The sequence below is a fragment of the Callospermophilus lateralis genome, chromosome 16 (genome assembly GCF_048772815.1).
Source record: "Callospermophilus lateralis isolate mCalLat2 chromosome 16, mCalLat2.hap1, whole genome shotgun sequence".
Lineage (NCBI taxonomy): Eukaryota > Metazoa > Chordata > Mammalia > Rodentia > Sciuridae > Callospermophilus > Callospermophilus lateralis.
Window position 1 is genome coordinate 10,610,303 of NC_135320.1, and position 27,710 is coordinate 10,638,012.

The following is a 27,710-nucleotide window of genomic DNA, read 5'->3' on the forward strand; positions in this document are numbered from 1 at the left end:
CACACACACACACACACACACACACACACACACACAGACCAGGCTGGGCCAAAATGTCTACACCATGCAAGATCTCGAGCTGACAGCTCACAAGATGCAAACATGGCTGAAAAGGGGTGCCAGGCTGAGCAATGGTGGGGGGTGACAAGACAAGGGGAAATCTCACACACACATACACACACACACACACACACACACACAAATCATAGTCTTATTTATTCATATATACTCATGCATTACACAAAACAGACTCACAAAAACAGTTCACACCGATTCACATGCAATGTCTGGAAATGCACTTGGACATCTGCAGACAGATGCACATACATTCTCATACTCACACGCTGCAGCCCAAACTCCACACATATACACACCACACACACACACACACACACACACACACACACAAACACACACACACACAGCCATGTGTGCACCCATGCACACTCAGTCCAGACCTGCAGATGCCATTCATAGCCCCGCCAGTATACATGTTCCGCACCTCTACAGGGACCTCAGAGGTGACTAGCTATAAATCCAGAGACTGGACTAATCTCCACCATGGCCTAAGGGACAGTAAATGGGCAGCAGGGCAGCAGAAGTCTGTTTGTCATTCTCCTTTGGCAGGCTCCCTGCCTGCCAAAGGAGCAGTTCACAGAACTGAGACCCCCAAGAAGTGGCCTCTGTCTCCTGGTGGTGGTGGCTCTGGGGACTGCAAATGTGTGGGTGCAGGAGGGAGTCTTTTTGTCCCCAAACTGAACCTCTCCTTTGCTGAACACTGGGCCCTCTTTGGCAGGCCCACTCAACATGGACCTCCCCAAACAGGCCTACCTGTCCCCAGAAGCTTGTCTCTCCTTTAAGGCCCCCTCACTGAGATCCACACAACTGTTCCTGCACAACAGGGGGTCCCAACCAGACACCTCAAGCTATGCCCCCAACCTGGAGGATCTTCACACTGCATCCACCCCTGCACACAGCTTAAAGACACCACAGGTACCCCATACCTCCAGCCCCAGAACCCTAAACATATGGGTCACCCCTTCAGCCCTCCAGAGGTAGATGCTCATCCTGGGTGAGCCTGCCTACAATGTGGCAGCTCCTGTCACAAGGGAGCACCCCTCCAGGAACCATTGCCCCCCACCCAAGTTGGCTGTGCCTTCCCAGATGTGCGTCCTGCACCTACCTTCTTCCTCAAGGTCAGCAGCAGCTTCAATACTCTGCAGCAGCTTCTGCCTTATGCCAGGTCTTCATCTCTAGGGAACAAGCTGGTGAGCATGGGTGACCACATGGTAGGAACATCCACGGCTGTCCACTCCCCAGCCCACCTGGACCTTCCTTACCTGAGGGAGCAGCAGCCATGGCTCTCACAGCATCCTCTGAACAGAAAGGGATGGGGGACCCTTGGGAATATGTGCCTGCTAAGGGCAGTGTGTTTGGTGTGCTACAACTCAGGTGGGCATGGGTAGAGCCAGGAATTACCAAGTTCTGAACTCAGAGCCAGGTGCCTCCCACTACAGTTGGACCATTCACTAGGAGGGCACCATCACCTAAGTTCAGCTTGGAAAGTGCTGGGAAATTTTTTTGGAGACCAAAGCCTTCCTCAGGATCTGAGGATCTCCTCGCCTGATCCACACTGCCCTCACACGGACTCATACCAGCATCACAGAGCAATGGTGCAGTAGCTTAACCAAAAAGAGGCCTCTGCTTCCTGCAGTGTCACTTCAGCGCCCTCTACTGAGGAAGCCGACATCATGCACTGTGTACATGGGAAATGGTGTAAAAGCCAGGCTATGGTGGAGGAGCAAACACTGAAGGAAGGAGGGAAATAAAATGGGAGCCAATATTAAGGAACTTGACAACAAACATAACAACACTAAGGACCAATGAAACAGTTGTTTCTTTAAAAGGGTAAACAAGATTGATAAGCCCCCATGCTAAAATAACCAAGAGAAAAGGAGAGAAAAGCCAAGTGTATAAAATTAGAGATTAAAAAGGTGAAATCATCATAGATATCACAGAAATCCAGCGGATCATTAGAGACTAGTTTGAAAACTTGTACTCCAATACATTGGAAAACCTAGAAGAAATGAATACATTTCTAGATAAATAGGATCTACCAAAACTGAATCCAGAGCAAAAGAAAACCCAAACATACCAATGACTTGTAATGAGATGGAAGGCTTTTCGTTACTGTCTCTAACAAAGAAAAACTCAGGGCTGGATGGACTCCCAGCTGAGGTCTACCAAAAATCTTTGAAGAAGAAGTGATGCCAAAACTCCTCAAATTACTCCATGAAATACAAAGGGATGGAACACATTCCAAATTTATAAAGCCAGCATCACACACATACCCAAACCAGATAAGGACACATGAAGGAAAAAAACCTACACATCAACATCCCCAAAGAACTTAGATGCACAAATATTGGATGTACGTTTTCTCTGATATGCAAAATATAAAGAACAAAAAGGAAAAGAAATGTGGGAAAGATGAGTAGAGAAAAGGGACCAAGGGGTAGGGGTAGGGGAGCTGAGCCATACTGCATCAGTAAAAATATGGGGAAAATGATAAAGATTTCTAGGAAATCTTGATACTAACGCCAACAACTGAGACAACCAGTCATTAAGAGAATGGAACAGCTCTCAAAAACTGAGAGGTATCACATTTCACATAAAACCACGGTTTGCTTGTTCTGGGGGGTTGGGAGAGAGGGGACTTGTCAATTAGCCTACCCTTTAGTATAGAAAAAATGCCACAAGATATTTGTTTGATGACATCGGAGGAAGCCCAAAAAGGAACACCAACACAAGTCTTCACAGGTGTCAGCCTTCTGAGGCAGGCAACATGGCTCTCAGTAAATTAAGTGTCCTGGTAGAAATGTGAAGTGATCCAAATCAAGCTAAATGAGAGCTGGAATCCTAGAGGTGATGACCCAACCAAGAGCTGCTCCTGGATACTACATTCCCCCACTCCCACTTTTGGTAGTAGTTATGACCGTTTCATTTTCCCTCATGAAATTTATAAAATAGGTGCAGAATAACCATCTTAGTGTATTCTGCTGCGATTAAGTTTTTTGTTCACACAGAAAACACTCTACTATCATCCCAATTCCAGAAAGTGGGAAGATGTACTCAGGGGGCACTCTTTCTCTGTCAAAGCAGAATGACACCAATGCCTCAAGAATATGTTACACCCTTGAAGTAATTTTTCCCTAGGTTCAAAAAAAAGTGAGTTTTCTTTTCTTGTTCTTCCTGGCCCAGGTGTTCTGATGCCAGGCCTGCACTCTCTGTGGAAGATGTTCGTGATGGTGATTGGCCCAAGACTCACAAACTGCACAAAAGATGAAAAAGAAGAGGCCACCTCAGAAAGGGCAAAGTGTGGACAGTGGGGCCCCTAGTGGATGTGACAGATGATGCAGACCCTTCAAGACCAAGGAAGTGGGTGACAGGTGGCAGCTCGTACAGCAAGTGTGAGTCTTCCCTTTACACTTATAGTTGGGGCACTAGATCAGGGGCCAGCATCCCTTCAACTCAAGAAATATTTTGAATAGGCCAGAAAGGGGGATGCTTTATTTTGCAAGAATGCATCTATAGGCCAAGGCACATGGTCTCCTTTGGAGTGATGGTTGCATTCCACATCTTTGGGGAGCCCAATCTACTCGGTGGAGAGTCCCACAAAAGTCATGTAGTGTACCAATACATGAGGTGGATCTCTCACCCATTCAGCTTCTCCTGCCAGTAGCCATCTGGCTCCATTACCTACTCCATTGCCTTTGTCTGGAGTGGTGTCGAATACTTCTCTTTCTAGAAGAGACATATTTTCTCTTCTCAGCCTTGATTTTTAACATCTCAGGATTCTCCTGGTTAGAAGGAGGAAGGAGGCATTTTCGGTTGAGCATGGCAGCATTCCCCCCTGATCTGAGCCAGTTAGGAAACTGCTGCCAGGTACTTTGAATCGCTGCCTGAATTTTCCAAGTTAGTCAGTGTCCAGCAGAGGGAGCTCTCTGAAGTCCCAGCCATCTACCTGATGGTAGAGATCAGAAACTGAGAGCCCAATCTGTAAGCAGGTGGAAAGGAATCTGACCTGGATTGAGGGAGGGAGAGAGAAGGTCAAGTGGAACAGTAATTGAACACATGAAAGCTTGGTATGTTCCATCTGGGGCTTGTCTCCTGAACAGACATGTGAGATTTGTAGAGGGGTTGTCAGCTAACCAGGGACTGTGGATTCCCAGGATGAGCAGGACAATCATCTTCTGGTGGTGTCCTTCCTCTTCAGATGTGGTGAATGAGGGTTAGAAATGTGTGAGTGCGTGGTTAGGAGAAATTCATGAGGGCCTGTCCACTTATCCATGAGTTGCACTTCTGATCTCTGGCTTTTCTATGTCTTAAGTAGGATTGAGTCTCCTGCCTAGAATGTATGAGAAGGGTCCTGAGGAGTGGGTGTTGTCCTAGAAGAAGGAAATTCCTGCATGGAGGTCAGAATTAGTTTCAGCAGCTGTGAAGAATATTGAGTGCTGTCTTCATATTTTCAAAATGGAGAATGCATTCTTCTTAGTGAGGTCTGAATGACCTCATAAGGGTTCAACTGCAGCCTCACTCTGGGGACAGACAGGATGTGGAGCTGGGCAGTAGGTAATATCATTTCCCATATCAATCTAGACAATTATTCAAGTTTATTTAAAATTAAATTCAGAAGATAGGCTTCTGTTATAAAGATTACTATATTCCTAAAGTAAACAAAAACACTATATATAAATAAGTAAATGCATCAAATTATGAAAAAATATATTCCTTAATTTATAACTATTATAAAATTAAATCTTTTACTCTTATTCGTTTTATATTGTATTATCCTTACAAGTTTTAAAACTATTATCTCGTAAAGCCTTATGCAAGTACAAATTTTAATGTAACAACTGAAGGTAATTTATAATAATAAGGTGATTACTTATAAGACAAACAAGTTGTAATACTGTATTTTAGTAGCTGACCTTGGGATTGCTCCCATGGGCTGTTGTCTTTGCAGGTATGGCCCTGCTTCACTGGGTGGATGCCCTGGCCAAATTGAGTGCCCTCACAAGTCTTCAAGGCCTACAGCATGCCAGACTCACCATCCTATGGTGGAAGTGATAGGATGCCCAGTGGCCCCATGGAGTGGAGGCAGGGCCAGCTGAGGCCCAGCTGAGGGCAGTGGAGGACTGTTGGGATCTAGGCAGTGTCAGTCCTTAGAGAAGTTAGCATCATCCTATCTGGGTAGGGGGGCTGAAGGTGTTAAAGCCCAAGTGTGTTCTTAGCGCTTTTTTGCGCTTCTTGTTTCTCCACGTGGGCTGATGACCATGGCTCCAAAAGCAGAGATCAGATCTGGGAGCCAGTCTGGGCTCCCAGGGCTCATAGATGGACTATGGGTGGAGGTCCAAGTAGAGGTTGATTTTGAGGATGTGGTGTTGGTTCCCCCAGGAGAGCTTAAGCCTTTCTGTGTGGGCAGGCTTTGGGGGATGGCAGTAACTGTGGCCACACCAGAGGTTGCTTTCCCTGGGGTGTGCCTTGCTTTCTGTCCCTTGGTCCCCATGGTGGTGCTCTGGCTAGGGGCACTGGAGGTGTTCTGTTCTAACTGTGCCCCATGTTGCTGCCTGTTGCTTGGGGTACCTCCTCTTTTGGAGGAGATACACAAGGCCTCAAAAGCTATAATGAGTTCAGGGAGCATGTCATGGCTCCCAGATCCTCTCGATGTCATTGGGACCAAAGGGTAACTAGAGTTATCCTTACTGGCTGCACTGCTTGTCCCGCAAGGTGAGCTTGGGTGTTTCTGGGTGGGCAGGCTTTGAGGGATGGCAGTCAGGGTAGGAACACGAGTGTTTCCTTGTCCCTTTGTTCCCTTTTCTGTGTGTTTCCCCAGTGCCACGCTGGTACTCTGGCTAGGGGCACTGGAGGTCTTCTGTGCCCCATGTTGCTGCCTGTTGCTTGGGGTACCTCCTCTTTGGGAGGAGATACACAAGGCTCCAAAAGCTGTAATGAGTTCAGGGAGCCAGTCTTGGCTCCCTGATCCTCTTGATGTCAATGGGACCAAAGAGAAACTAGAGACACCCTTTGTAGTGCTTGTCTCCTGAGGTGAGTTGTGGTGTTCCTGGGTGAGCAGGCTTTGAGGGATGGCACTCAGGGTAGAAATTCTACTGTTTTCTTGCCCCTTTTTACCCTCTTTTGTGTTTTCCCTGGGTGCCATGGTGGTACTCTGGCTAGGGGCACTGGAGGTTTTCCGTTCCAACCTTGCCCCATGTTGCTGCCTGTTGCTTGGGGATTCTCCTGTTGGGGAGGAGCTACACCAGGCCCCAAAGGCTGCCATCATTTCAGGGAGCAACTCTGGGCTCTCTGATCTCCTTGATGTCACAGGGGCCATAGGGAGACTAGAGATACCCTTTTCAGTGTTAGTGCTTGTCCCCTGAGGTAAACTTTGATGTTTCTGGGTGGGCAGGCTTTGAGGGATGGCACTCGGGGTAGGAACTCCACTCTTTCCTTGCCCTTTTTTACCCTTGTCTGTGTGTTTTCTGGGTGCCATGGTGGTGCTCTGGCTAGGGGCACTGGAGGTGTTCTGTCCCAACATTGCTCCTTCTTGCTGCCTGTTGCTTGGGGTTTCTCCTCTTTGGGAGGAGCTACACCAGGCCCCAAAGGCTGACATCATTTCAGGGAGCAAGTCTGGGCTCTCTGATCTCCTTGATGTCACAGGGGCCATAGGGAGACTAGAGATACCCTTTTCAATGTTAGTGCTTGTCCCCTGAGGTAAACTTTGATGTTTCTGGGTGGGCAGGCTTTGAGGAATGGCACTCGGGGTAGGAACTCCACTCTTTCCTTGCCCTTTTTTACCCTTGTCTGTGTGTTTTCTGGGTGCCATGGTGGTGCTCTGGCTAGGGGCACTGGAGGTGTTCTGTCCCAACATTGCTCCTTCTTGCTGCCTGTTGCTTGGGGTTTCTCCTCTTTGGGAGGAGCTACACCAGGCCCCAAAGGCTGACATCATTTCAGGGAGCAAGTCTGGGCTCTCTGATCTCCTTGATGTCCCAGGGACTGAAGGGCAACTAGAGATACCCTTTGTAGTACTTGTCCTTTGAGGTGAGCTTTGGTGTTTCTGGATGGGCAGGCTTTGAGGAATGGCACTCGGGGTGGGAACTCCACTCTTTCCTTGCCCTTTTTTACCCTTGTCTGTGTGTTTTCTGGGTGCCATGGTGGTGCTCTGGCTAGGGGCAGTGTAGGTGTCATTTCCCGAACTTGCCCCACAGTGCTCTCTAGTTTTGGGGGTTTCTCTACTTTCTGAGCTGGATATTTGCTTGTGTGATGTCTGACCCAAGGACAAATCTCTCCTCCCAGCTGCCTTTGAGGTCACTGAATGTGTCTGGGTGCTGCCACGAGGACCCACGGTGGAGTTTCTGTGTTTGTCAGACCCAAGGGCTGAGTAGTTTAGGCTGCCCAAGGTTGTTGGGCCCACAGTCAAGGGTGGCATCGGAGCTGCACCTGGACCTGGAGCTCCCACCTGTCCAAGCTGATGAAAGCTGGCAAAGCTAGGGGCTCCAGGCTTCATCCCACCAGGAACCCCAGAACTGGGTGGGACGGTGGCTCCAGGGGTGAGAGGCTGCTTACCCTGCGGAATGTGTCCTTGTACCCTTTGAGCTGGAGAGCTGGAGCTTGCTACAGGTGAGGGCCTGTGAGTACAGTAGGGCTTTGGGTCCTGGTGAGAGCACTGGAAGCTCCTACCCAAGGTGGAGGGAGGCCCCTGGTGTGGGGGCTGTGAAGGCATAGTGGTGTTCAAGGGTGTGACCCCAAAGGGGGCCACTGGCTGTGCAGCCAAGCCTGCCAATGTGCTGAGAGAGGGCCTGGGAGGAAGGGCCAAAGCAGCAATTGGCAGGCTGGGGGAGAGCGGTCCTGTAAGATTGGTGATGGGAGGATGGCTCTGGGAAGAGACAGCAGAGCTGACCCACACTGGGGTGTGGGCCACCATGGTTGTGCTGCTGGGGGGATGGGGAAAGCTCTGGCTGAGGCCCACTGATGCCAGAGGCCTGGCCCCTCCCAGTGGAGCGGGGACCCCCCCATGGGCTTGTGGGGCCATGGCACAGCTGTTCCCAATGGCCTGGGTCTCACCCATCAGAAGACGGTTGATGCGCTGCAGAGCTTTCTTCTTCTCCCTGTCTAGGTCCTCAGCAGTCACTGCACAGGCCAGTAACAGAGGCGGTGGCAGCTTCAGAGGTTCCCGTCGGCGGCATTGCAGGAGAGGAAACTTGCGTTTCCGTGGCCTGCTGGTGTCTCCCGTGGGTGAGATCTTCCTCTTGGGCAATGGGTGTCCCGCCCTGCCTTCTGCCACCTTCTCACTCTTCTTTGGGGGAATCCCTGGGGATGAAGAACATCCCAGGGGCGGCTCCCCGTTGGATGGATCTGGAGCCCTCCTCTTCAGGGCTCGGAGACCTCGCGTGGAGCTGTAGGAGCTGCTGATGGGGTTTCTTTTGCGGCAGGAGCTCATGCAGATGGCCCGGGAGCTCTCAGCTCTGTCTTGGGAGCTCTGGGTGCAGAGGTTTCTGCACAGAGGCCCAGGCCTGGGCACAAAGGCAGGCACACAGCTATGGGCCCCCAGGGGCCTAAAAGCAGATGCTCTTGCAGTGACCTGAGGGCGCCCCCTCTGATGTTCTCTAGCTACAGGCTGCTCTGCTTGCTCAGCCACCACTTGGCCACTGTCTCCAGGGGCTGTGATCACAGTCCTCCCTGGGCAGGGTTCTTGGGGTGCTGGAAGCTGGCAAGGAGCCACTTCCTGCCCCTGCACCCTACAAGGCGGCTGTCTGAGTCTGCGGCCTGGGATGCAGGAATTCATGAAAGCTGCAGTTGACAGCAGCGTCCTCTTCAGGAGACCTGGCATGCGGAGGGAGGAGGCAATATCCAAGTCTCCGAGAAAAGATCGAAGGGTCCGCAGGACCCTGGAAAAGCACCGAGCAGGCACTTTTCCCAACCGCTGAGGAGCAGTTGCAGGATGGCGGCAAGATGACCTGCGAGTGGTGCCACCAGCCCAGGAAGCCCTTAGTGGCCAACCAGTATAGGGAAGTCTGCGCGGCCCATGACCGGGCTTCTTGTGGGACCCTTCTGGCAGGTCTCTGCCCCTCAGCGCCGGGGGCAGGGGTGAGCGACAACACTTGCTGTGGGACGTCTCCATGGCAGTCTTAGCGAAGTCGCTAGTGGGCGCTAGGTGGTCTAGCGTCCATGGCAGAAGGCCTTCTTCCGCTGCTCACGCAGCTTCAGGCGAAATGGCTGTCAGACCTGTTGCCCGGCGCAGCTGAGGAAGGAATGAATGAAGAACAGGCGAGCACGTGAGGAAAACCGTCAATACTGGGCAAGAGGCAGGCTTGCGCCAGGAACGGACACGCGCGTGCAAATTCCGCGTGCATGTGCAAAGTCTGCATGCACGTGCAAAGTCCACGTGCTTGCACCAGATGCGGGAGAAATAGGCAAGGGAACTGCGTGCCTGGTGCGTGCGTGGGTCCTGGGGGGACTGTTGAGTGCTGACACTGGGATGTGATTCAGATCCCGCTGGTCCACCCACCTCCTGACCCAGTGACGTTTCGGGATCATCTCGGAAGGGTTGTAGATGCTGGGTTTGAGGGATGGCAGCTATGGCAAGGCCAGGGATCTCTCCCCTCAGACTGGTGCAACGACCCTGCCCCTGCCCATAGGCAGCCAGGATGGCAGCACAGATGGGCTGTACTCCGATGGACGTGGGGGCAGTCAGAGGGCTGAGAAGGCTCTTGCTGCAGGTTGAGGGTAGCTCTTGGGGCGTGGAGCACGTGCGGACTAGGGTGATGAGCGGGTGTTTGGCTGGCAGTACCTGCACCTCCGGTACAGGGACAGGTCGGTGCCTCTTCAGGAGTGCTCTTCTCGGAAAAGGCGGGAAGTGGCATGGCCCCAATATAAGCGCTCCCCATACCTCCAAGCTTGGAGCAGGGGGTAGCCTCCCTGGGCCTCTGAAGGGGAAAGCAATGTCATTAGATAGGCGGTGCACCAGCAGGTGAGCAAGTGTTGGTGGCATCTCCAGGATCTCGCTTGCTAGGGCCGGCAAGGACACCTTGTCCTCCGTTGAAGGTGTGAGCTAGTGTTTGTATCTAGCCTTGCTCTGCTGAGAGTGGGCGGGGCTTAGTTTGACAGCCAGGAGCTCTTGCAATGGCAAGAATCCCTCAGCTCATGCCCCGCCCCTGAGCTGTCAGAGTTCTGTCTGCTGTCCTGCCTGGGCCTGGACAGTCAGAAGGGGAACTGCTGGGGGGCAAGTTTCTTGGCTGAGCAGCATTTTCAGGTGGTGGCAGCTTTGGGATCATGGCCTGTTTGTCTTCCTGCACTTTCTCTGGGAACAGTGGAGGGAACAGCTGCTGAGAATGCATTTAAGGCATCCCCCAGAGTCTGGCTGAGGGGTTCAGCAGGGCAGGCTGGGAGGGAATGCTACCCTCTGTGCACAGTCCTTTCTCTTTGTGTGGAAACCAGAAAAACCCAGCTGTGTACTCACAAAATCGAGTTTTATTCATATTTGGGTTGCTTTCTTTGAACTTTAGTTATCAAGATTCTCCAATTTTTATTTTTTTAGTTGTCCACAGGCCTTGATTCATTTCTGTGCAGTGCTGAGAATTGAACCCAGTGCCTCCCACGTGCTAGGCAAGCACTCTGCAACTGAGCCACAACCCCAGCTCTCCAATTGTTTGACTGTCTTCATTGCTTAGCTGTTCTGGGGACAATACTAGGCCTCCTACTGTTCCTACAGTGTAAGATATGCTACCTTTCACCAGTCCAATCCAACACAGACACCTACAGACCCAGAGATCCACTCAGCATTCACTCTTGGGAGGTTCCAGTTGTCATGGGTCTTGGCTTTTCCTGGATGGAAGGGCACCCTGCCAGAGTTAGCTGTGAGGTTTCAAGCTCAAGCTTCCCATTAACCCACTAAGCTGCCCTGCATGCTCCTCCATGCTCAGCTATTAAGAACTGTCCCTCCTCCTCACTGGTGGAATTCTGGGCTTGCTTCTGAACTGGGCAAAATGTCAGTGAGTGGGGACCTGGAGGAGTGAGGTTGGAGGGAGCCTCACCTGGGACTGTTGTCCCAAGTGGGTGCTCCTTGGGCCCCTTCCATTGCCCGTGGCCTTTTCTGAGTCCGCTGGGCCTACAGTAATCAGTGAAGGCCACTGGGTGAGGTTGTGGCAGTGCTCATCTCTCCTCATAGTTATGGGATGGAATGTGATTCTATACCGTCTGCTTTCTTAGAATCCAATAGTCACTTAATAGACACTAGTTTCTCAGTGTTCCACCTTGAGATGGTTTTCAGTTCTCTTATCGTTACTCGGTCTTAAAGATATTGATGTCTGCTTACTTTCCAGGTGGTTTGTATACTGTCCAAAGGTGGGAAAAACAGGTGTGATGAAATTAAAAAATATATACTTATGTGTTCAATGCCTGAATCGAATCCAGTGTGTGGTACTACATCCCATGGACAGAACCTGGTCATTACTGACTGTGGCCACAAAGGTTTCCTAGCAGATGATTTGCAAGATGGGAGGAGCTTTCTTGAAGGTGGAGACAGGTATGTAGGAATTTCATTAACTTCTCTTCTATTTGTGCATAGTGAAGTTTAAAAGTCTACTTTTTAATCTAATAATTAAGTTTTGTTCATATTTCTGTTCTGAATTTACTTTTTTCTGAAAAAAAAGTTGGAAAAACAACGTTCATTGGTATTGATTGTTTCTATGATATTGTAAATCAGTGGAAGTCAATAGCAGGATTTGTGGCAAGCATGGATGAGGGATTAACCAAGTAAGTAAGCCTTGGCAGACATTTAGTTGTCAGCTGCTTGGGTACCAAACAGAAGAGGTGTACCTGACTCATATTTGTTGGGGGTTCATTCAAGTAGTTCTTAGACATGAACTGTCCCAAATTTCTGGCAAAGTTATACTCTCTACTTCAAAAATATTTTGCAGGAATGATTGGGTCCATGTTTGTTTTTGTTATTGCTGTGTGTTTTTTTTCTTTTCTAACAGAGTGCAAAAGTAGCAGCTGACAACTCCTACTTTTGTGTAGTTCTTTGTGTGACACAGTTGTTACCAGGGCTCTCAGGACATCATGAAATAGAAATGAAGATGTCAGGCAAGCCACAATCTCTTCTAGAGGCTTGTGGTTCTCTTCCAGGCTCTTCTGGGTGTGGCAGAAGCCATTTCCTTATGGAAGTAGCACAGAGGTCCCAATGCTTTGCTCTCTGTCAGCTGCAGACCAATCTCAGCTCTTAGGTGTTGTCCAAGTTCCTTTCCACACAACCTAAGACAGGAGGCTGATGCCTAAATGTCAGTTTTCCGATGACGGGTAAGATCCATATGTTGAATTGGAACGGTCCTTAAGCCACATTACTTGTTGTTTAATTAATCAGAAGGGGGGAGATGCTGGGATCAAGTAGCCAAGTAGGTATGACAATTTCCTTGCCAGCGTACCCCCATGTTGCTTAGTGGAAGGTGACCTTGCTCAAGGACCAGGGCGGATCCGTGTTTAGGGTGTTCCTGGTTTAGGATAATCCGAGTTTAGGGTGTTCCCGGTTTAAGGTTATTCCTGCTGGGAATAGGGCGTATCCTGCTGCCTGAGTTCCCCTTGAGTTCTCACAGGATTCAGAATATATTTGGGAGACAGAAGCCCAGTGGAGTGTGGATTTGGGCAGAGAATGTGGCTTTCCCCAGAACGTGTTTGTAGACGGCTGGTGTGAGATCGGGAATAAAGAATTGCTGCTTGAATCTACAAAGCTGTGAGTGGCTCGTGATTTGTGCCCAGCCAGACTGCGGCAAAAACTAAAAATGAGGAGAAATAAACAAGGGTGTATATGTATAGGACTTCTTGAGTCACTTAGTACACAAATAATATACAAAAAAAGAAAAGCAAAATAAAAAATCAAAACAAAACAACAAAAGCAAAAAAAAGGTGAGAAAACTTGGTGAAATGTTAATGAATTAAGGAGTCCTTTCCACCATGGTGGATAAGATAATCAGTGAGCATGGGATTGTCCCTTCTTGGGTGATGGGCATGGGTGGGCTGGGGGCTGTGGCTGGGTGGTGACACAGCGGGCTATGTCCAGTGGGCCTGGCTGGCCTGAGCTTGTGGATCAGGACTGGTCGATGGGCCTTGCTGGCCACTGATGAAGCAGGGCTGGGCAGGCCAGGCAGCAAAGTGGTAGCCAGGCAGCCTGGGTGATGGGCTGGTGGCAAATCTCCAGGCCTAGTAAGAAGATCAGTGGTCTAGGTAGGGGCCCTGGATGTTAGGGGAATTGAATATGGGTGGCCAAGGGGCTTGGTTGTATGCTGGACTGATGCTAGATCTGGTGTTCACCATGGACCTGGGAAACTGGTGGGTGATGGACCAGGTGGGACAGGCAAGTGCTAGCGACCTGTTGGGTATCAGAAACCGGGCAGCTGTTGGACCTGGTGGGTTCTACAGACCCAGGGAGCTTGGATGGCTCTGGGGACTGGGCTGGTGCTGGGACCCAGCAGGGACCGGCCTGAGTGGGCCCCAGGAACTCAGATGGTGCTGGACTGGCAGTCTCTGGGGCCCACTGGTCTGACTGCTATAGCTGGCCTTGTTATTCTTTGTGAGCCACAGAACTCACAGGGTTAAGTAGAGTTGGGGGTCTCTCTAGCATTTCCAACTTGTGTCCTTCTGGACAAAATGCTCTCAGTTTCTGATTTCCATGGTTTGGAAGGCTATTTAAGCCTTTGCTAGGCTCACATAGGCTCATGTGGACCTTGCTCTGAAGTCACAGGACTGGGTTTCCAGGCCCATTGGTTCCTCCACAGTCAGTCTCAATATGGCTCTTAGGTTGGCTGACCATGGGTGATTGATAAACTCAGGTGACGTCTTTTTAGAACCTTTTATTGAGTCGATGAGTCTTTGATTCTCCAGGGAAAACTGACCACCAACTCATGAGTTTTCTCTCTACACCTTGGGGAGAAGCTGTATCCCACTGCTCCAGTTCTGGGTTACTGAGCTCAGGGATAGTCTGCCTCACTCGAATCTGCAATCTTGTTCTCCTATCAACCTTATATATTTTTCAAAGTACCAACTTTTCCTTGGGTCGATTTCTTCTTATTTTTATGCAGCACCTGGAGCACCCTGGGTCTTCCTGCATGCTAGGCATGTGCTGGGCCACAGAGTCCATCGCTGGCCCCTGCTGCTCAAGACTTGCAGTGTTTCTCCTGGGAAAACACCTGGCAGGTCCTAAACCTGCATTTTGCTGACATAATTTGGTGACATTTAAACCTTGGTATCCCTTGGTTGGTTGAGGAAAAACCACCATTAGCTGGCTGCAGTGTTGGACAGATTTGCCTCTGGGGTCTTGTCATGGATAAAAGATTCCGGATTTATTTTTTTGTGGGTACCACTGAATGTGTCTTCCTGTTTGTTGCTCAGTCTGTCTTTTAGCAACCACACAAAAAAAAAAATGTGCCACATCCCTGATTAAAGAATGTAAGGAAAGCCCTGGGTGGGAGACCCACTATGTCACGGCCTGGGTGAGCCCCACTGTGTGGACACCTGGGTTCTGGATGGCATTCTTCGTTAAGGCCATAAACTCAATGTTCTGTATTTAGTTTCACTAGATATTTAAATTGTCTTGAGCATGTAATTTTCCTTTTTAAAAGCTTCTTTGAATAGACAGAACTATGTGTCACTTTACAGTTCATTCCTAATTCATGTAGAGATTATCGAGAGTTGTTCATCCTGTCTCATGTCACTGCTTTCACAGTATGTCCAGGGAGCCCCCTGGTCCCATATGAGTGGCCCAAGAAGGTTAATTTCTCTTTATTCTTGCCCTGGATGGAGAGTCTCCTTCCGCACTCACAGAATGAGAAGATTTCTGATTCTTAGAGGAGATGTGTGTCCCCTCTCAGGAGGGGACACACATTTCAAGTGGCTGTACCTTGAAATGCATTTAGTGACACTAGCTATTACTGGAGAATGAAAATAAATTGACTTTATTAAGAATGTTGTTTTGCTTCCTTTGACCACGGCCAACATGGACACTTGAGTGTGTTTCTTAAGTTGAAACAGAAATACAAACCTGAAGACCGGTTTGCAAATCCTAGGAGACACAATACCCCAAACCACGTGGTCACAGTGAGAGTGGACCAGGGACAATGGTCTCACATTTTAGGGATAGGACCCTCAGAGTCCTGGGAAACCCACGGGAGGTGCCAGTAACCACTGTCCCCAGAGTAGAAGCATTGCAATATATGAAGTGTGTTTGCACTAATTTGAACATAGGTTAGAAAAAAGGAGACAATGGGTGTGGTCTGCATGATTGGGAGCCTTCAGAGCCTCACGCAGGTGTTTCCAGGGAGTTAAAAGAAAACTTTTGAGGTCAACTGCCCCCAAGTTGCTACTGTACATCAGAGACTAAAGTAAGAGTCAGGTGACATGTTCCACTGGGGGAAGCCATGTTTCTGTGATCTCCAGTGGGATCTTGTCACCTTCTTGCAGAAGCTAAAATTAAATCACCACAGAGAGGTGAGTTAAAGACATCCTTTGAATAAAAAGGGTGCAGGATCTGCTCAGGTCCCCTGACTCCCCATGCATCCTGCCCATGTAAGTGCCTTTCTGTTCCTCAGATACAGCACTAGTGTGTGAGTGGGCCTCTGTGACTGTGATGAAGAATCAATATAACCAAATTGTATGTTAGGTTCTTTGGTAGCTTTGAATCACGTATCTACACTCAAGAGCTCAGAGGATTATTCTCTCTAGGTTTGCAAAGGGAAATTTTCTTTGTAAAACTGTTTTGTTTTTTCTGGAAGGTGCTGGGGATTGAACCCAGGACCTTGTGCATGACAGGCAAGCACTCTACCAATTGAGCACTGTCCCCAGCTCTTCTTTGTAATAGATTTATCCCTTTAATTTGGTGTCTCTTGAACATTCATTAATTTTTAAATTAAAAAAAAACTTGTTTCAAGTAAATCATTTTAAGCTCCCATCTGTTTTTATAGTGAGTTTAATTCATGGCTTTCCCAGTCCTCAGAGTACGTATTATTGAGTTGTCTTGTTATTTTCTGCTTCAACTTCATGAGTTTCTACTTATCTTCACCAAAAAAGAGATAAGTTCTAACCCAAGAATTTTATTTCACATCCTTGACTTTCCTTCTCTTGTCTCCATAAATCAATTCAATTTTTTTTTACCATTTACTTCTCTGATCTGAGATCATGAGAAAGAATCTATACACTGAAATACTTTTCAATTATTCAGAAGGATCTGCTGATTCTTCACATTGCATAATTATGAAGAGAGTTCAAACTCACATTTCTAGTAAATGTCTAATAGAGTTTTTTTAATATACAGATATACTTTGTCTCAGTTTTGATCTCCCAAAAGTAAACCAGTGGTGCTCTGGCTATGCGGGGTGGGGAGTGGGTATCTCAAGCTGGATCAGAGACCAGCTGGCAGGCCGCATGGCAGATGAACAAAATCCCCCTGCCTTTCACATAGACTGTGAAGGAAAGCAGGTAGAGGGTAGGGGTCAGTCACAGAGGTACCTTTGTCAGGATGTCCCTCCTCACACTGTACAGCAACCAGGCATCCTAAAACTTGGTGAATTTCTTCACTGATTTTCAACAGTCCCATGGGCAGATTGGACACAAGTCCTCACAGAGAAGAAATTAAAGCAGAGCACAGCTGTCCAAGTGGCCCAAACATAAGCACTAAGGGGGTTGGAATTCAGGTCCCACCACCCTCATTCAGGGCTCATATCTATTGGGTGGCAAAGAGCCAGGCACACATGGGCACTGGCCTGGGCAGGCACCAAGATGTGGTTTCACCAGACTGAGGTTCTGATGGAGTTGGTGTCTGGTGCAAACCTTTAATTCAACTGTTAGCTCTAAAAGCAGGAAAGCATATGTTCTAATCAATAAAATTTTCCCTTTATGACAATATTATGCTACAAAATTCTGATGTCTTTTTCAGATTTAAAAATGTAATAATAAAATCTAATATTATTACAGCATAGAATTTAAAACAACACAAAATGCAAGCATGGCTTTAGATTTCTCACAAAACATATTTTCCCCCAGATTTAATTTTTTTTCAAATATATCATTTATATATCTTTAGGAGGTATATTATGGCAACTCAATAGATGTATACAAGTTTTATCATGCAACTTTGATATTACATCCAGGAAGTCCCTATAATGAAACCTGAATTTAGTTTCATTGTGATGAATTACTTTTCCTAGAATTCATACTGTGACAAGAGTCTGAGAGACTGTCTCTTCAGGCCCTTCAAGAATTAGGACATTCTAGCATTTCAAGCAGGCATTGATGTAAGAAAGATGAGTCTGGACACCTGAGGAATTTGGAGGAAGCAGATATATTTAAGCTGCAGCAATCCAGAGGGGCTAACACCAAACAAGCTCTGAACCCCAGGTCTGGAAATTCTCTAAGATTTCAATGGGTGGTTACACAGCACAATGTTTAATATAACTTAATTTTGTTCCACATTCATAGGTTGGACAGATGTTTCACAATTTTTTTACACAGAAAACAGAAATTTTTGCACATCAACAAACTTGATTGGAGATTTTTTTTAGGTTGTAGATGAGCACAATACCTTTATTTTTATGTGGTGCTGAGAATTGAACACCAGGCCTCACATGTGCTAGGCAAGTGCTCTATCACTGAGCCACAACCCCAGCCCTGCAGGCCTAACTCTTACAAGAAAGAGAAACCTGGCCTTTACAACAAAAAGGAGCTCAAACACAATGAGTGCTCTGGAAATTTTGCTGACTTCTTAAAATAATCTCTTCTTGATTAAGAGAGAGTTGTGTGTTACAATTAAGGTGGGAGTCTTTTGGGAACTACAGCATTACCCTCTTTGAGGCTCATTATTTAATCCTCTAAGTCAAACGGCATTATTTCTTCTTGACTTAAAGCTTTATATAATGTAATATCATAGTTGTTGTTTCTCTTTAAAAAAAAAAAAAACCTGCTTCAATTGTAGAACCACTAGTTTTAATGTAAAGAGGAAACAAACATGAAAGCAATAAACAAGTTCATAGCATAATCCATTCTATATCAATTAAGATTTTGAACCCACCAAGAAAAGGAAACCATCCTCCAAATAGTGAGCTTGGATTTCAACTGCAAAGCCCTTTCAGGATTGAACTGATACATGTGTGTGTGGTATTTTTTCTGATATTATTAACTATGTGTTTGATTGTTATCAGTCCTAGAGTCAAGACAAAACAAAGGACTCTGTATATGACAGAAGTAAGGGGTGGCAATGACAGTATAAGAGCTGTCTTAAGGAGTGAAACAGTCCATTTTCCTTTTGCTTAGTATATCTTTCACCTTGTACATCCAACCCAGAGTGACTGAAGCAGGGCTGAAGTTCCCTCAAGCTTTGGGCACATTCAGGCTAGTCAGCTTCCAGAGTGACTTGAGCAGGGTTGGTGTCCTTTGGATCTTTGAGTTTCTCTGGTGTTTCCTTCTTCCTGATGCTCAGCTTAAGGGGTACAAATTAAGGAGGGAAAGCTGCAAAAGAATGTACGTAAGAATAAGAAATTTTATTTTCAGGAGGTTCCAAATCAGGCTAAAAGGAACAAAGTATTACATAATGTATATCTCTGCAATTGTACATACATGTATTGACATATTTGGTGACACTCTAAAAAGAGTAAGGGATTGTAGATAGTGCTCTATGTGGGGGTGTGACAAGAGGTGAAGGATATCCCAGGAGACTTGAATTATGTAAATTTAACTCAATGTAACTTTAAACAAATTTGAAAACAGCATATAATTTCACAAGCCTAACCCAACATTGGCTTATGATCTTCCATATATTATTATTTCATCTAAAAATGAAGTAAATTCAACCACCTGCTCACAGGTCAGTTGCCTTCCAAAGGTGCACATCTAAGTGGGTTGACTTTAATCTCAGAATATATTTCTGCATGGAAATCATATCAAATGCCTTCCTGGCTCCCAAAGTTTAGGTACTGCTCAACAGCTTAATTTTACCCCTGGCTTATCCTCCTCACCAACTTTACTTTACCAGATGCAAACCCAAGGTTGTACCTAGTTCTGCAACCTGGTCAAGGTCACCCAGTTAAGAGGGATTTAAATCCAGCTCTACCCAATCTGAAGTCTTTACTTCTCACACTACCCCTTAGCCAGACAAACTTGCTTACTTATATTTTTCCTTTCTTGATAATCTCTTGGAAGAAGCCAGTGTTCGGCTCAATTTGGTAGGTCTAGGAGGGTATTTTCCCAAAAGGCTATTTTTCCTACAAGTCCAGGTATGGCCAGTCTGGCTGTCCCCAGCCTGCTGCAATGTACTGGGGCCTCACACCACTGCCCAGAGACCCTATGCCCTGATGACACTTTGTCCAAGACACAGAGTCTCCTCAGGGAAGAGTGGAGGAGTAGGGGAAGGAGACACCATGGAAAGTTCAACAAAAAGGACCAGAAGGTTCTTCCAGGGCTAGACTCCAAGAGCAGCCAGAGATCCCTCCCTATCTTGCCCTACAGGATCAGGTCTAGAGCTGGCCAGCAGCTCCCAGGCTCTAACTCCACCCTCTCACCAGTGAGCTGGACCCACCTAGCCCCACCCACTGCCTGCTGTGAGGACTGCAGCCTTTATTTATTTAAAGTGCTCACTTGTTTATTTGGAAGAGTTCCCTGAGTTAGAGCCACAACTCCTCAAGGGTTCTGAAAACTGGTGGCTGGTCCTGGGGTGACAAAAGGCAGGCAGCATGCAGTGGAATTTGGTGAGGTGACTGTAATGGAGAATGATCAGTTTCCCAGCTCCTATACATCTTGAGCAGAGAAGCATCCTTGGGGTCAATTCACTGCAATGGCACCATCATGAAATGGTGGCATATGGTGGCAAGAGCAGCATCCAGCTGTTTGGGGCATAAGGCATCAGGCGTCCAAAGTCAGGAGTTGAGTATTGGCGTGGGGTGGGGGAGACTGTGGTGGTGTCAGGATGCAGCTGTGATTTGAGAGTTCCTTGCTTCCTACTCATGGTGGCGGTGACAGTGGAAGAATCCAGAAACAGTGGTTGTAACAACAGATGCATCCAGCCATGAGTGTTTTCATCTGCCATAGTGACAAGGGTCTTCCTGCAGTTGCAATGAAGTTGGCCCCAGTACCGAGTGTCACTGTCTAGTATCCATGTTAAAGTCTGGTGGCAGCAGGGTGGAGCTCCAGAGTCTGGCAGGGGCAGGAGCAACATGCAGCTGCATCAGGGGTCCAGCCTCAGTATAGGGGTTGGGCACCAGGTGTGGGGTGGGCAGTGTTGGAGTCCATCTGGAGTTTGGAAGTTTGAGTGCTGCACAAAGGTGGTGGCACCATAAGAGTTCAGAAGCAGGGGCAGCAACAACAGGCAGTGTCCAGCAGTAAGCATCTTCATCCTGCAGAAGTAACTGGGGTCCGGCAGCAGGGCAGTGAAGGTGGCATCCAGTAGCCATGTGGGGAGTCTGGTTGGCTGCAGCAAAGAGCTCCAGGCTGGCATGGCAGCAAGGGCATGGGATAGTGTGTGTCAGAGTGAGAAGGTAACCAGTAGCTGGGATGTCCTCTGTGGTGGAGGCTCCAGGCCCTGGTCTTGCTCCTGGTCGACTGGCCTGCTCAGGAAGAAGCACGCGGGAGGCGGTGGTACCCAGGCAGCTGCCCAGGACCTTACGCTGCCCACAGCTGCCATGTCTTGCTCTGGCCATGTGCCCACTGGATGTCTGCTCACCCCATCACCTGATATAGCCTCTCTACTGAGGAACTAGGCTGTCTGCTAGGTTGGGGCGGTCTTAGGAGAGAACCTCACCATCCCCAGCCACATCCTGCATGGACTGTGGGTGCAGAAAGCAGAGGTCCTAGGCATCATCACCCCCAAAGTGCATTTCTGTGGCTGGGGGTGGCAGAAGACCAAGACAGAGAACCTGTTGCCCTTAGACTCCCACTGCCTCCTGTGCCCTCCACCCTTGTCCTGCCCCAGGGATGCACTTGGAGGGTGAGGATTTTCTAGGCCCCCCCACCTCCCACCTCTGCACTCTGCTACCACAGCCCAGGGGAGATGTAGCTGGGGAGGGTGGGTATCTTCTCCCAAGGTTGCCCCAGCTGGCAGCAGGCCTACTCATCCCTCAGAGGCTGCAACTCAGGGAGGGGCAGGGTGAACTCAAGGATTAGGTGAGCAGCCTGGTGGACTCAAGGCCAATGCCAGGCATTGCTGGAATGGGTAGCATAAGGTCCTCAGCAGGTGTCTGGGTACCACCAGCTCCTGCGCCCTGCTTCATGAGCAGGCAGGCCCTACCAGGAGCAATACCAGTTGCCTGGAGGAGCCACTGCAGAGGCCATCACAGAGTCATCCTCTGACTCTGAGGCCTGCTGTCCCAAGCTTTCACCATCACCGCTAACAGAGCTCCACACTGCGGCCACTGGAGTCCCCACAGGGCCACCAGTGATGCCGCAGCCACCATCAGTGCACTGGGACCAGACTGCTGCCACTGCCAGAGGATGAGAATGCTCCTCTCTGGATGCCTGGCTTGACGTTGCCACCTACAGACTCCTTGGTTGCCTTTGCCACCGCTGCCATAACTGAACTTCAGACACCAATACCTCCACAGATTCCAAACGCCAAGGCTTCACTGTCCAGGCTCCTGCCCATGGCTGTCCTCCAAGCCTGAGGCCAATTCTCCATCCTGCCACTGATACATCTGGGCTCCTGAAACTGCCTTAAGACACCTTGGCTCGCTGTTTGACATTCTCCCCACAGATGGATGCTGACACTGCTCCTGGTCACTGGGAACCTCCAATGTGAAACCCTGCTGTGGAACGCTGAGATTGGCTTCTATATGCTTCAGTCCCAGAAACCAGACTTCTTTCACAGCCACTAGATGCCTTTGCAGGTGCCACCTATACCTCCAGGCTTGGGAAGGGTCCAGCACATGCCCTTCCATGCCTGCTGCCTGTTCATATCTGTCGGTGGAATAAACCATTGATTGGGTTACAGCTCTCAGAACTGAATCATTTCACTGATAATCCTTGTATTGGCTCACCCATGAGCTTCTGGGGACACCTACTACCTAAAGCACCACACATCTTCATCGAATAGCTTAGCAAGACCTTCCTGATGACTTGCAAGAGCTAATACATCAGCACTTGTTTCTTTGCCTTGCACTTTCATTTTATGGAGAGGGGCCTGTTGCCAAAAACATAATGGGCCACACTCTGGCACCTTCAAACTTCTTCTGCAGCTTTCTCACTTCTCTTGTCAGTATAACAATCTAAAGTGATGGCCTTATCTGGATTTGGCTTCATCTTCATAGAACGTGGGTTGTTTCTTCTTTTCTTCAGAATATAAAAAGTCTTTCCAGATCAGCAATAAGGCTGTTTTTGCTTTCTAGTCATTTACATATGCCCTGGAGCAGCACTTTAATTTCCTTCTTGAACTTTTCCTTTGCATTCTCAGTGTGACAAAGTAGTGTAAGATGCACAGCTTTTTATTTGAAGTGCAAAACGTAAGACTCTTCTTTTCATTTAAACAGTACAGACCATTGCTGAGTCATTAACGGTTCTAACTTCAATTTTGTGTCTTGAAGAATAAGTGGATGGTGAGCCATGATCTGTGGAGCAATAAGAATGTACATATTAAGGTTTTTATCTTATATGAGTGGGATTTGTAGTGCCACATGACAGTTAAAATAGATCATAGTATGAGTTATAATGGCCTAAATTCTTCAACATTCATTAGGCATTCCCTTCTGCTCCATAACAGGGGCATCTATCTCACCTCCTCCTGGATGGCCTGTTTGCATCCTCTCTCACAGCACCTATGAGTTCTACATGGGCTCCATCAGCAGCTACGCAGTACTGGTGGTGGCACAGCCTGGTGAATGGATTAAGCACTTTTAGGTCAACATAAAAGAATGCCACTAAAAATACTTACAATGCCATAAGAATTAGCATCACAAAAAATTAAATAGATAATCTCAGAGGGGAGGGGAAGGATAGCTGTGCTGGGGGTTCTGGTACTAGGTAATGCTCAGGAGCTCACATGTGGGAGATGCCATTGAAAAGTTTAGAACTAGGGAAGTGAAGATACATTCTAGTAGATGTGGAGGGCTGTGGCCTAATAGTTTCTTGACCTCCTGCCTCTATTGTTTTGGACCCTGAATTTATATTGCTGCCAGGAAAGGTGGCTCTCTTTCAAAGGATGGGATGGCAGCTTGGAGCACCATATGTACCATATATATACACCAAGTGGAGGATAATGTTCAATATCCACTGACTTGCTTATTGGCAGCTAAGCTTCCTCCTCTTCTTGAAGGCTCAGCGGCCACTGGTGGCTCCATATCTTCCTGTGTGGTCATTGCTGGTGTAGGACCAACCTCTGATTTTGAGGGCTATTTCTCCTCCTTCACAGGGAATGTGATAATATGCTCCCCCAAATGTAAGCAAGTAAATTGGGCCACAGCTGCTGGAGGCAATTATATCACTTGATATGGTGCTAGAGCTGCAGGAGAAAACACCAACATGACTGAATTTCCTTGGGTATTTCCCAACTCACACTAGAACCCTGCCTCTGAGAATAGTCCTGGCCCTCCTCCACAATTGGCCATCTTCCCAGACTAGGTTCCACCAGCTGAAGGATGTTAGCGTTGTGTGTCTTGGGAACATATGACAGACCCCAGGGGCACCAGCTGAGATTCCTCTGCACACACCTTCAGTCATCCGCCCCAGACCCCATCATCAGAGAGCTCAGACTTACAGGATCTGTGTTCCTCAGCTGTGGAAGGACATGAAAGTTCCCCTCTGATTCCGGCATAATGAGAAACAGGAAGGTCCTGAAAAGCTTCAGGTTGTCCAAGTCTTGGGACCTCAAAAATCTTCTGGATAGAGGTATTGATGATGGAGCAGAGGGTGCTGAGGAATGTGGAGTGAAACAGGGAGTCATGATGGACAGGGCCTCTCTTTTAACTGGAACCTCCCACGGTCCCTGCATCATGGGTTCCCAAAGAGTAGCCAGGCAGGTCCATGCACCAGATCAAAGGGGCAACCTGTGAGGCACATGGGTGGGTAAGGGGCTCCCCAGACTTGCTCTCCGGTCGCTGCACAAGAGTGGAGGAGTAGGGGAAGGAGACACCATGGAAAGTTCAACAAAAAGGACCAGAAGGTTCTTCCAGGGCTAGACTCCAAGAGCAGCCAGAGATCCCTCCCTATCTTGCCCTACAGGATCAGGTCTAGAGCTGGCCAGCAGCTCCCAGGCTCTAACTCCACCCTCTCACCAGTGAGCTGGACCCACCTAGCCCCACCCACTGCCTGCTGTGAGGACTGCAGCCTTTATTTATTTAAAGTGCTCACTTGTTTATTTGGATGAGTTCCCTGAGTTAGAGCCACAACTCCTCAAGGGTCCTGAAAACTGGTGGCTGGTCCTGGGGTGACAAAAGGCAGGCAGCATGCAGTGGAATTTGGTGAGGTGACTGTAATGGAGAATGATCAGTTTCCCACCTCCTATACATCTTGAGCAGAGAAGCATCCTTGGGGTCAATTCACTGCAATGGCACCATCATGAAATGGTGGCATATGGTGGCAAGAGCAGCATCCAGCTGTTTGGGGCATAAGGCATCAGGCGTCCAAAGTCAGGAGTTGAGTACTGGCGTGGGGTGGGGGTGACTGTGGTGGTGTCAGCATGCAGCTGTGATTTGAGAGTTCCTTGCTTCCTACTCATGGTGGCGGTGACAGTGGAAGAATCCAGAAACAGTGGTTGTAACAACAGATGCATCCAGCCATGAGTGTTTTCATCTGCCATAGTGACAAGGGTCTTCCTGCAGTTGCAATGAAGTTGGCCCCAGTACCGAGTGTCACTGTCTAGTATCCATGTTAAAGTCTGGTGGCAGCAGGGTGGAGCTCCAGAGTCTGGCAGGGGCAGGAGCAACATGCAGCTGCATCAGGGGTCCAGCCTCAGTATAGGGGTTGGGCACCAGGTGTGGGGTGGGCAGTGTTGGAGTCCATCTGGAGTTTGGAAGTTTGAGTGCTGCACAATGGTGGTGGCACCATAAGAGTTCAGAAGCAGGGGCAGCAACAACAGGCAGTGTCCAGCAGTAAGCATCTTCATCCTGCAGAAGTAACTGGGGTCCGGCTGCAGGGCAGTGAAGGTGGCATCCAGTGGCCATGTGGGGAGTCTGGTTGGCTGCAGCAAAGAGCTCCAGGCTGGCATGGCAGCAAGGGCATGGGATAGTGGGTGTCAGAGTGAGAAGGTAACCAGTAGCTGGGATGTCCTCTGTGGTGGAGGCTCCAGGCCCTGGTCTTGCTCCTGGTCGACTGGCCTGCTCAGGAAGAAGCACGCGGGAGGCGGTGGTACCCAGGCAGCTGCCCAGGACCTTATGCTGCCCACAGCTGCCATGTCTTGCTCTGGCCATGTGCCCACTGGATGTCTGCTCACCCCATCACCTGATATAGCCTCTCTACTGAGGAACTAGGCTGTCTGCTAGGTTGGGGCGGTCCTAGGAGAGAACCTCACCATCCCCAGCCACATCCTGCATGGACTGTGGGTGCAGAAAGCAGAGGTCCTAGGGCATCGTCACCCCCAAAGTGCATTTCTGTGGCTGGGGGTGGCAGAAGACCAAGACAGAGAACTTGTTGCCCTTAGACTCCCACTGCCTCCTGTGCCCTCCACCCTTGTCCTGCCCCAGGGATGCACTTGGAGGGTGAGGATTTTCTAGGCCCTCCCACCTCCCACCTCTGCATCTGCTACCACAGCCCAGGGGAGATGTAGCTGGGGAGGGTGGGTATCTTCTCCCAAGGTTGCCCCAGCTGGCAGCAGGCCTACTCATCCCTCAGAGGCTGCAACTCAGGGAGGGGCAGGGTGAACTCAAGGATTAGGTGAGCAGCCTGGTGGACTCAAGGCCAATGCCAGGCAATGCTGGAATGGGCAGCATAAGGTCCTCAGCAGGTGTCTGGGTACCACCAGCTCCTGCGCCCTGCTTCATGAGCAGGCAGGCCCTACCAGGAGCAATACCACTTGCCTGGAGGAGCCACTGCAGAGGCCATCACAGCCTCTAGTCGTCCTCTGACTCTGAGGCCTGCTGTCCCAAGCTTTCACCATCACCGCTAACAGAGCTCCACACTGCGGCCACTGGAGTCCCCACAGGGCCACCAGTGATGCCGCAGCCACCATCAGTGCACTGGGACCAGACTGCTGCCACTGCCAGAGGATGAGAATGCTCCTCTCTGGATGCCTGGCTTGACGTTGCCACCTACAGACTCCTTGGTTGCCTTTGCCACCGCTGCCATAACTGAACTTCAGACACCAATACCTCCACAGATTCCAAACGCCAAGGCTTCACTGTCCAGGCTCCTGCCCATGGCTGTCCTCCAAGCCTGAGGCCAATTCTCCATCCTGCCACTGATACATCTGGGCTCCTGAAACTGCCTTAAGACACCTTGGCTCGCTGTTTGACATTCTCCCCACAGATGGATGCTGACACTGCTCCTGGTCACTGGGAACCTCCAATGTGAAACCCTGCTGTGGAACGCTGAGATTGGCTTCTATATGCTTCAGTCCCAGAAACCAGACTTCTTTCACAGCCACTAGATGCCTTTGCAGGTGCCACCTATACCTCCAGGCTTGGGAAGGGTCCAGCACATGCCCTTCCATGCCTGCTGCCTGTTCATATCTGTCGGTGGAATAAACCATTGATTGGGTTACAGCTCTCAGAACTGAATCATTTCACTGATAATCCTTGTATTGGCTCACCCATGAGCTTCTGGGGACACCTACTACCTAAAGCACCACACATCTTCATCGAATAGCTTAGCAAGACCTTCCTGATGACTTGCAAGAGCTAATACATCAGCACTTGTTTCTTTGCCTTGCACTTTCATTTTATGGAGAGGGGCCTGTTGCCAAAAACATAATGGGCCACACTCTGGCACCTTCAAACTTCTTCTGCAGCTTTCTCACTTCTCTTGTCAGTATAACAATCTAAAGTGATGGCCTTATCTGGATTTGGCTTCATCTTCATAGAACGTGGGTTGTTTCTTCTTTTCTTCAGAATATAAAAAGTCTTTCCAGATCAGCAATAAGGCTGTTTTTGCTTTCTAGTCATTTACATATGCCCTGGAGCAGCACTTTAATTTCCTTCTTGAACTTTTCCTTTGCATTCTCAGTGTGACAAAGTAGTGTAAGATGCACAGCTTTTTATTTGAAGTGCAAAACGTAAGACTCTTCTTTTCATTTAAACAGTACAGACCATTGCTGAGTCATTAACGGTTCTAACTTCAATTTTGTGTCTTGAAGAATAAGTGGATGGTGAGCCATGATCTGTGGAGCAATAAGAATGTACATATTAAGGTTTTTATCTTATATGAGTGGGATTTGTAGTGCCACATGACAGTTAAAATAGATCATAGTATGAGTTATAATGGCCTAAATTCTTCAACATTCATTAGGCATTCCCTTCTGCTCCATAACAGGGGCATCTATCTCACCTCCTCCTGGATGGCCTGTTTGCATCCTCTCTCACAGCACCTATGAGTTCTACATGGGCTCCATCAGCAGCTACGCAGTACTGGTGGTGGCACAGCCTGGTGAATGGATTAAGCACTTTTAGGTCAACATAAAAGAATGCCACTAAAAATACTTACAATGCCATAAGAATTAGCATCACAAAAAATTAAATAGATAATCTCAGAGGGGAGGG

The 27,710-nt window shown here is 48.6% G+C and overlaps 1 long non-coding RNA gene across 1 annotated transcript in view; it reads left to right on the forward strand.

Moving 5' to 3' along the window:
• Positions 1-3,267: 3,267 nt before the first annotated feature.
• The window catches only part of LOC143638088 (uncharacterized), a 62,168-nt gene continuing 37,725 nt past the window's right edge, over positions 3,268-27,710 (forward strand). Inside the window, exons 1-2 of the long non-coding RNA XR_013154540.1 lie at positions 3,268-3,470; positions 11,382-11,584. This is a non-coding gene — a long non-coding RNA (uncharacterized LOC143638088). The remainder of the gene's footprint in view (positions 3,471-11,381; positions 11,585-27,710) is intronic.